Raw genomic sequence first — 8,569 nt, forward strand, 5'->3', positions numbered from 1 at the left:
TGGTATACTGTTGGGCATTTTTGATGAAGGGGATGTTACTACATTAGTGCCAGACAACCCTATTTGTCCTATATTTCATCACGTACCCAAGATTCATAAGGATGCGAGGTGTCCTCCGGGTAGACCGATTGTGGCAGGAATTAGCTCATTATTTGAGCCACTTTCAGAATGGCTAGATTCCATTTTACAACCAATTGCAATGTCACAGCTGAGCTACCTGCAGGACACCTCGCAACTCCTACTTACATTGGAGGATATACAATGGCAGTCAAATTTCTCATGGGGTGTTATAGATATAGCTTCCCTTTACACCTCTATTCCTCAGGGTCAGGGCATCCAAGCTGTAAAATATTTCATGCAGAGAGATTCACTCTATACACCTGCAGAAATAGATTATATTTGTGAGATACTGAAGTTCTTATTGTCACATAATTATTTTTTGTTTAATAATGAATATTTTATTCAAACTTGCGGCGCGGCGATGGGGCAAAATTTGCCCCCTCGTTTGCCAATATTTATGTAGCGTGGTGGGAACAATTATATCTATACACTCATAATAATGCTTGGAGTGATAGAATAGCACTTTACGTACGCTACATAGATGATTTGCTTTTTATATTCAATATTCCTTTCAATGATGATATCTTTAGTGAATTTTTATCATATTGTGACAATAATGAAATGAACCTTAAGTTCACAGGAGAATACAACTTGGAACAAGTAAATTACTTAGACCTAACACTGTTAGCAATTGATAATTCCATTACTACTAGAACATATAGAAAGCCTACTGCAGGCAATACAATTTTGCATGCACAGTCACAGCATCCACAGCATCTAATAGAGTCAATTCCTAAATCCCAGTTCATGAGGATTAGACGTAATACTAAGTCTGATGAAATCTATGAGGAACTAAGAGACAGATTGGTTCTAAGGGGATATAAACCTAAAAAATTGGAGAATGTGAGAAATACAGTTAAACATTTAAGGGCTAATACTAATGATAAATCAAAGCATTTAGATACTAATTTCGATGAGGCCATCGTATTTTCTACACCCTTCAGTCAACAATACCATCAAGTGGTTAAAATAATAAAAAACATCTCAATTTACTTAAGCCTGATGAAATATTACAGCTATTTATCAATAGGTGCAAATTTGTGCCAAAAAAGTCTAAAACTTTGGCACAAACATTGTCACCTAGTTTGGTAAAATCTGATAACAAACTTCAATCCACTACCTGGTTAAACAAAAAAGGTAGTTTTAAATGTGGAACAAGAAGTTGTTTAGCGTGTCCTAATATTCTTCAGCAGGATTTTTTCTTATGTCAATTCAATAAGAAAATTTACCCTATTGACTTTTATGCTAATTGTGGTGCAAAATTTGTCATATATCTCCTTACTTGTAATCTTTGTTCTTTACAGTACGTAGGTAAAACTACCCGCACTGTAAGAACACGTTACAACGAACATGTTAGAGATGTAAAAAACTATAGCAAAGAATCCACAGTAGGACCATTTTAACAATACTCATTTAACCAATAAAGCAAGTCTATCTTTTCTAGTTATAGACATTGCTAATGTGCCACCTAGAGGTGGCAATAGGGATAAAATCCTTGAGAAAAAGGAACTGTATTGGATCTTAAAATTATGCACACGTCTACCATATGGCATGAACCATGAGTGTGACATAAACTTTTTCATTGATACATAGTATTAACATTTGTATTATTATTATGTCTTAAAAACTATATATAGTGTACTATATTATATTATATATGTACACTATGAACTTGATACTATGTCAATTAAAGAGATACAATGTCTGTTTTTTTCCTTAGTTCCAATACAAGTGCCTAGGCACCGCTTGTAACAACAGCGTAACAGTGCTGCAGCATATGTTAGAGAGCAATGCTTGATTCCACTATATTATATATGCTCTTCTAAAATTTAAAAATACTGACATATTAAATGAGGGTATGTTTCTTTCATTATGATAAATTCTATAAGATTTTTATAAGATTTTGTTAAATTTCGTAAAATGTTGCCTTTGCACTGTCAAATCTAAATTCAAATTCTAATTTATATAAGTACTCAGTTACGTTTTAGGATGTTTATTTCTGTGCATGTTTCCTTAAGTCATCTAGCAGTTAACAGAAAGTGTCACATAGGATATTGTTTTTACTTTGTTTTTTCCTCTGTTAGGACCTGAGGGGGTTAATATTTGTTGCCTCCTGGGCCTATAAAGAGTTAGAGTATAGACATAGACGTCAGTCTATGAGTAAGCACACCTGGAGGCGCGAAACATGTTAGACTTTTAGTCTCCTTACTGCCTGTCTGCATGTGTTGTTGTTTTTTATGAACTACGATAAAGCATCACTTATGTTTTTACATTTCACGGATTGAAGCAGTGCCTGCCTATTTCTTCCTTTTGTGTATTCACTTGCGGTTTGATCCACCGCTACTGGCTACGGCACTCCAGGTGAACAGGTGAACTATCCCCTTCAATTATTCAGGGTTTCCGGCTCAGCATATTTGTCATGGTTGCGGTTCACTTCACAATGTAAATTTTTATAATGTAACTGTTGAATGGTGCCTGTAACCGGCGGATTTGAGGCTGATCATCCGGAGCTTCTGGAAATGCAACCGCTCAAGAATACAGTTCAGACCCCCCCAGTCCCGGCATTCTACTGGTTTTATCATATAAGTAGATGAGTGTCTTCTGGTATGTAGTATTATTATTTGGTACTCTCTAAGCCTTTTTGGGTAGATATATATATATATATATATATATATATATATATATAATTGCCTTTCGACAGAATATTTATTTTATTCCCCTTTAAACTTTTGGCGCTCACCAGGTTTTGGAGCGCGTTAAGGGTTTTACTTTTTTCTCATGAGTCGGCCTTCGGATCTGCGCGCGTTGGGTTAGCTCATATACACCATCAGGATTGCACATGTCTAGTTTTTCAAGTGCATAGGGAACTTCTGTTTTTTTTGCGTGTCAGCTTTCGAGTCTCAAGATAGCACACATCGGGTTTTCGCACACAGGTAATTTTTTGGAACACTCTATCTGACATTGGTTAACACACGCTCACTCTTTTTTAGGTGTGCCATTTGCAGGACGAATATGTTGCCTTTGTATCTTTCCTGCATGTCGGATTTGCATGCTTTGGCCTAGTAAGTTATTTAAAAGAGCTGCTTTTGGAGGGGGTAAGTATTTCCCTTTCTTCAATAGCTCTTTAGGGGGATATAACAATATGTTTTTGTTTTTTATGCACATTACTACTTATGTCTTTTTCTGCTTTTCTAGAGCCTTTTATTCCTGTCCCTAAACTTACTTTAGAAGCTGAACCCTTTGAACACTTCAATCAGTGTTACATGTGCTTATTGTAAGCAGGCTGAGGCATTACCTCTAGCATATTTATACTACACATGTTTAAATGTTTAATACATTCTGACTATTCTAATGCTGTTTTTGCTTCTAAAGGTGTTGCTGCTCTTTTTGTTTGTCCCTTACAGCTTTTGCCTGGAGTTAAGGACTTCATTCTCTCTATAGTATCTGATATGCATAAAAGGTCAGTTCATAATTTGCCTTTTACTAGCTCTGAGCCTGCTGAGGTTAATGTTTCTGTTTATGAATTTACTAAATCCTCAGAGGGGGACATCCTCTTCTGTTTAAAGTTGAACTTATTTGTTCCCTTTTTTTAAGAGACTTTGTTTACTAGATGCTTTTCTGTTTTTACTTGAGGCCTGTTCGGTTTCAGCAATGGTGCAGAGATCATACTCAGCTGTTTTTAAAGAATTATCTAGATCACAGAACACGTTTTTCCCTGTCTGGGTGGCTGTATCATCAGCTTATTATGCGAGGGGCTTTTTTGCTCTTTCTATTTTGACTGTAATCTCTTCAAATGCAAGTCTTTCTCCATGGGAGTTCTCTGAGGGCACAAGGGATTTCCTTGGGATTTAAAGTTGTCTATTAATGTTCTAGTACTTGAAGTTCCCTAGCAATAAAGGAAGTGTCTTTAAAGGGATAGTAAACACCAAAAATGTTATTGTTTAAAAAGATAGATAATCCCTTTATCTACCATTCCCCAGTTTTGCATAACCAACACTGTTATAGAAATATACTTTTTACCTCTGTAATAACCTTGTATCTAAGCTTCTGCTGACTGCCTCCTTATTTCAGATCTTTTGACAGACTTGCATTTCAGGCAATTAGTGCTGACTTAAAGGGACAGTCAACACTTTTTGTTGTTTTAAAAGATAGATAATCCCTTAATTACCAATTCCCCAGTTTTGCATAACCAACACAGTTATAATTATACACGTTTTACCTCTATAATTACCTTGTATCTAAGCCTCAGCAGACTGCCCCCTTATTTAAGTTCTTTTGACAGACTTTCAGTTTAGCCAATCAGAGCTGTCTCCATGGTAAATTCACATGCATGAGCTCAATGTTATTTATATGAAACACGTGAACTAATGCCCTCTAGTGGTGAAAAACTATCAAAATGCATTTAGATTAGAGGCGGCTTTCAAGGTCTAAGAAATTAGCATATGAACCTCCTAGGTTTAGCTTTCAACTAAGAATACCAAGCGAACAAAGCATAATTGGTGATAAAAGTAAATTGGAAAGTTGTTTAAAATGACATGCCCTATCTGAATAATGAAAGTTTAATTTGGATTTTACTATCCCTTTAATTTATTCTTTCCTGGGCAGAAGCAAATTGTTGCCTGATTTCAGCAGTTCATGTTCCAGGAGTGAACAACTGTGAAGCAGTTTTTCATAGTTTGTCAGACCTAACTAAAAATAATTTGTTTATTGAAAGACAGATGTTTGTCCATAATAAAATTAATTGATGCTTGAGATGTTTGTCCCTATCCACCAATAGCACAGTGGGAGTTGTCCTTATCTGCCAGTAAACAGTGTTTAGCACAAACATGCATTTCTTGTATCTCTCAATATCAATTTAAACAGATTTTCTTTCATAAGGTGGTAAGAGTCCATGAGCCATTACTAGTGGAATTCACCTCCTGACCACTAGGAGGAGGCAAAGATTACCAAAGCTCTAAGAGCACTTAATCCCTCCCACCTCTCTGGTATTTCAGTTTTATATTTGCATCCAAACGAGGAAGGTGAAGAATTGAGGTCTATATTGAATACATTTGCAAGGCAGCAACATACTTTCTCTAAATTCTGCCACTTTGGTGTGTTTGGTAGGAAAGTCCTACAGGCAGCAATGTCTGCCTTAAACATGTTTTGTCCCACCCAATTAATCCTGGACTCCACAGCTTGAGTATTAGTTCCCAGGAGTAATGGCTTGTGGACTCTCACCACCTTATGAAATAAAACACAATTTATGCATACTTAATAAATTCATTTTTTTTTTAAGCTGGTGAGGGTCCTCAAAACCCACCCATTTTCATTTTATACTGATTTTGTTTCTGGTGGCACTGCTAGTTTGTTCCTTATTTTCCCTGATTTAATATTTCCTACCTTTCTACTACTTTTTGTTGGCTATACGTCAGGCTAGAATGCCAGAGTGGTGAGAGGGATTACATGCTCTTAGAGTTTTGTGAATCTTTGACCCATCCTAGTGGCGAAGAGTTGAATTCCAGGAGTAATGGCTCGTGGACTCTCACCACCATGAAATAAATTAATCCGGTAAGCTTTAATTTTGTTTTGTTCATGCAAAGAGCAACTACAGCTCTTTCATATACATGATAGATATTTGTGCTAAATGTCCCTTAAAGAGATATAAATGTCCAAAAAGAAACTGCTCTAATTAGAGCATTTTATTAAAACAAAATTAATTGGCAGGCAAAAAGAGCATACCTGGGTAGGTACAGGAGTGTGCACGTGTATGAAGCACCATACTGCATCACTGTGCAACAAAGTTAAATATTATTACTAAGAATGTGCATTCTGCTGTTTCCGATTCCTCCGAATGTGGAAGACGACGGCTGTTTGAAGCTTTCTGCTTTTTTCGGAGCCAGATTTTCTCTTTACATTACACTAAGATCTGGATTTGCACAGATCTTTCTGTGTTGCATTTTCACAAGTTGAAATCCGGCTCCGAAAAGAGCAAAATATTAGGAGTGGACACTTTTTTCCACATTCTGAGGCATCCGAAACCTCTGAAATCACATGCCTAATTGTTAAACAGTGCTGCCATCTAGTGCTCAAAGTGTATAACATTTTTACAGACATTGATACTATACTGCTGTTATATAATTCTCCAGACATATATATGCTCCTAACAAGGGGCACCAATCAGCAGCTAGCTGTCAGTAGTGTATTGTTGCTCCTAAGCCTACCTAGGTATGCTTTTCAACAAAGGATAACAAGTGAACAAAATACATTTGATAATAGAAGTATATTGAAAAGTCTCTCAAAAATTGCATATTATATCTGAATCATGGAAGTTTATTTTTACTTTCATGTCACTTTTAACATGATTTTACATTTCTTTTAGATACGTCTGAGTGTTGTATTTGATTCTGATTTTCTTTATTAGCGAGTAAAGATATTGTACAGTTTCTTTAGACCTGCAACTGTTTAGCATTTCTGGTTATCAGGATCCAAAACAACTTCTAAAATAATACAATAAAAATGTCCTTAATTGCTTGATGGTATAATTAAAGGGACACTAAACCCAATTTTTTTTTCATGAGTCAGACAGAGCAGGCAATTTTAAGCAACTTTCTAATTTACTGCTATTATCAATTTTTCTTAATTCTCTTGCTATGTTTATTTAAAAAGAAGGAATGTAAGCTTAGGAGCTGGCCAATTTTTGGCTCAGCACCTGGGTAGTGCTTGCTGATTGGTGGCTAAATGACCAAACATTGGTCAAAAGTCCTTCTTTAGATATCCCCAGTAATAACCACAGGCAGGGCCGCCATCAGGGGGTGACAGGGGTGACTCCTGTCAGGGGCCCAATGAGCCAGGGGGGGCCCATGAGGCAAGAACTAAAAAAAAAATTATTTTTTTTTTTTTTTTTTTTTTTTAGATTTGGGCAGCCACCAGTGCAGTGGGTACTACAGCAGAGTGCTAATTGAGCATGGGAAATTTTATTACAAGAAGTAAAGTATTAGCATTTGAGAGGATTACTTAGTGTGCACTAAACCACTATGCGCAGTGTGAGACAGACTTGGCACTTTGTACAGTGTGTGTCAGTGGTAGTAGTTTTTTTGGGGCTAGGGGTCCATAAAAACAATTTTTTTTAGCAGCAGAGCATTTATGATTATTTGACAATGCTGTAGAAATTCTATATTTAAAACCATGCAGAAATGTTTCCTCCTCAATACACAAATGGTAGATGCCCTTTAGGCAGATATGCATTTTATATATATATATATATATATATATATATATATATATATATATATATATATATATATATATATATATATTACATTCCAGTTTACTGCCCCTTCATGCAAGGACTTTCCAGATGCAAGGAGGCATTTTATCTATGATTTTTACATCTGCATAAAATTTTATACTCTCAGACTAAGATTGCTCAGTGTTTGAAATAAGACAGGTTAACTTAAAACTGTTCAGTTTACACTACAGCTGGCTTAATTTTGAAATACATACCAACAAGCCTAAATCCTGGATTTATCCAGATCTAATGGTATGAGTACCACAGCTTATGGTCCCACCAAGACCATATAGAGTACAGCATTTTCAAAATCCATAAGTACAGCTGACAGCTGGGAAAATGTGTACACTATATTTGAAGTGGGGCTCTTGGTTGGGGAAAATGGGGAAAAAACAAACATCATATGTCAACCTTTTAAAAGTACTTTTCTTCATCTAGCCATCTACCCAGCTCATTAATGTACAATTTTGAATTCACAGAATTATTTTTGTTTGCACATTTACAAATATGATTCTTTAAAAAGTGATCTCTTAATTTCTAAAAAATATTTTATCATTTATGTGACACACTGTTGATTTAGGGGATGCAAGGTGCATAAATGTTTCCTCCTGTGAGTGTTTCTGTGGGTGTCTGTGTTTTGTCTTTGTGCTTTGGTTTGTGTCTCTGAGTGCGTATGTATTTTTTATCGGTGGGTCTCTCTGTGAGGGTGGGTGTGTTTGTCTTTGTGCATTTTCTGTGGATGTCTGTGAGGGTGTGTGCATACGTCGTTGAGCTTTTTCTGTGGGTGTCTCTGTGAGGGTGTGTGTATGTTTGTCTTTGTGTATTTTCTTTGGATGCCTCTGTGAGGGTGGGTGTGTATGTCTGTGTTTTCTGTGGATGTCTCTGTGAGGGTGTGTGTGTATATGTATGTATGTCTGTGTTTTCTGTGGATGTCTCTGTTTGGGTGTGTGTTTTATGTGGGTGTCTCTGTGAGGGTGTTTGTATGTCTTTGTGTGTTTTCTGTGGATGTCTCAGTGAGAGTGTGTGTATGTATGTCTTTCTGTGTTTTTTATGTGGTTGTCTCTCTGTGTATGTATGTCTTTGTGTGTTTTCTGTGGGTGTCTCTGTGTGTGTGCAAGTTTGAGTTTGTGTGTGTGTGTCCATTGTCTGTTCCTTTTTAGGACATTTTGACCTTACTAC

The sequence above is a fragment of the Bombina bombina genome, chromosome 4 (assembly GCF_027579735.1).
Source record: "Bombina bombina isolate aBomBom1 chromosome 4, aBomBom1.pri, whole genome shotgun sequence".
Taxonomy (NCBI): Eukaryota; Metazoa; Chordata; class Amphibia; order Anura; family Bombinatoridae; genus Bombina; species Bombina bombina.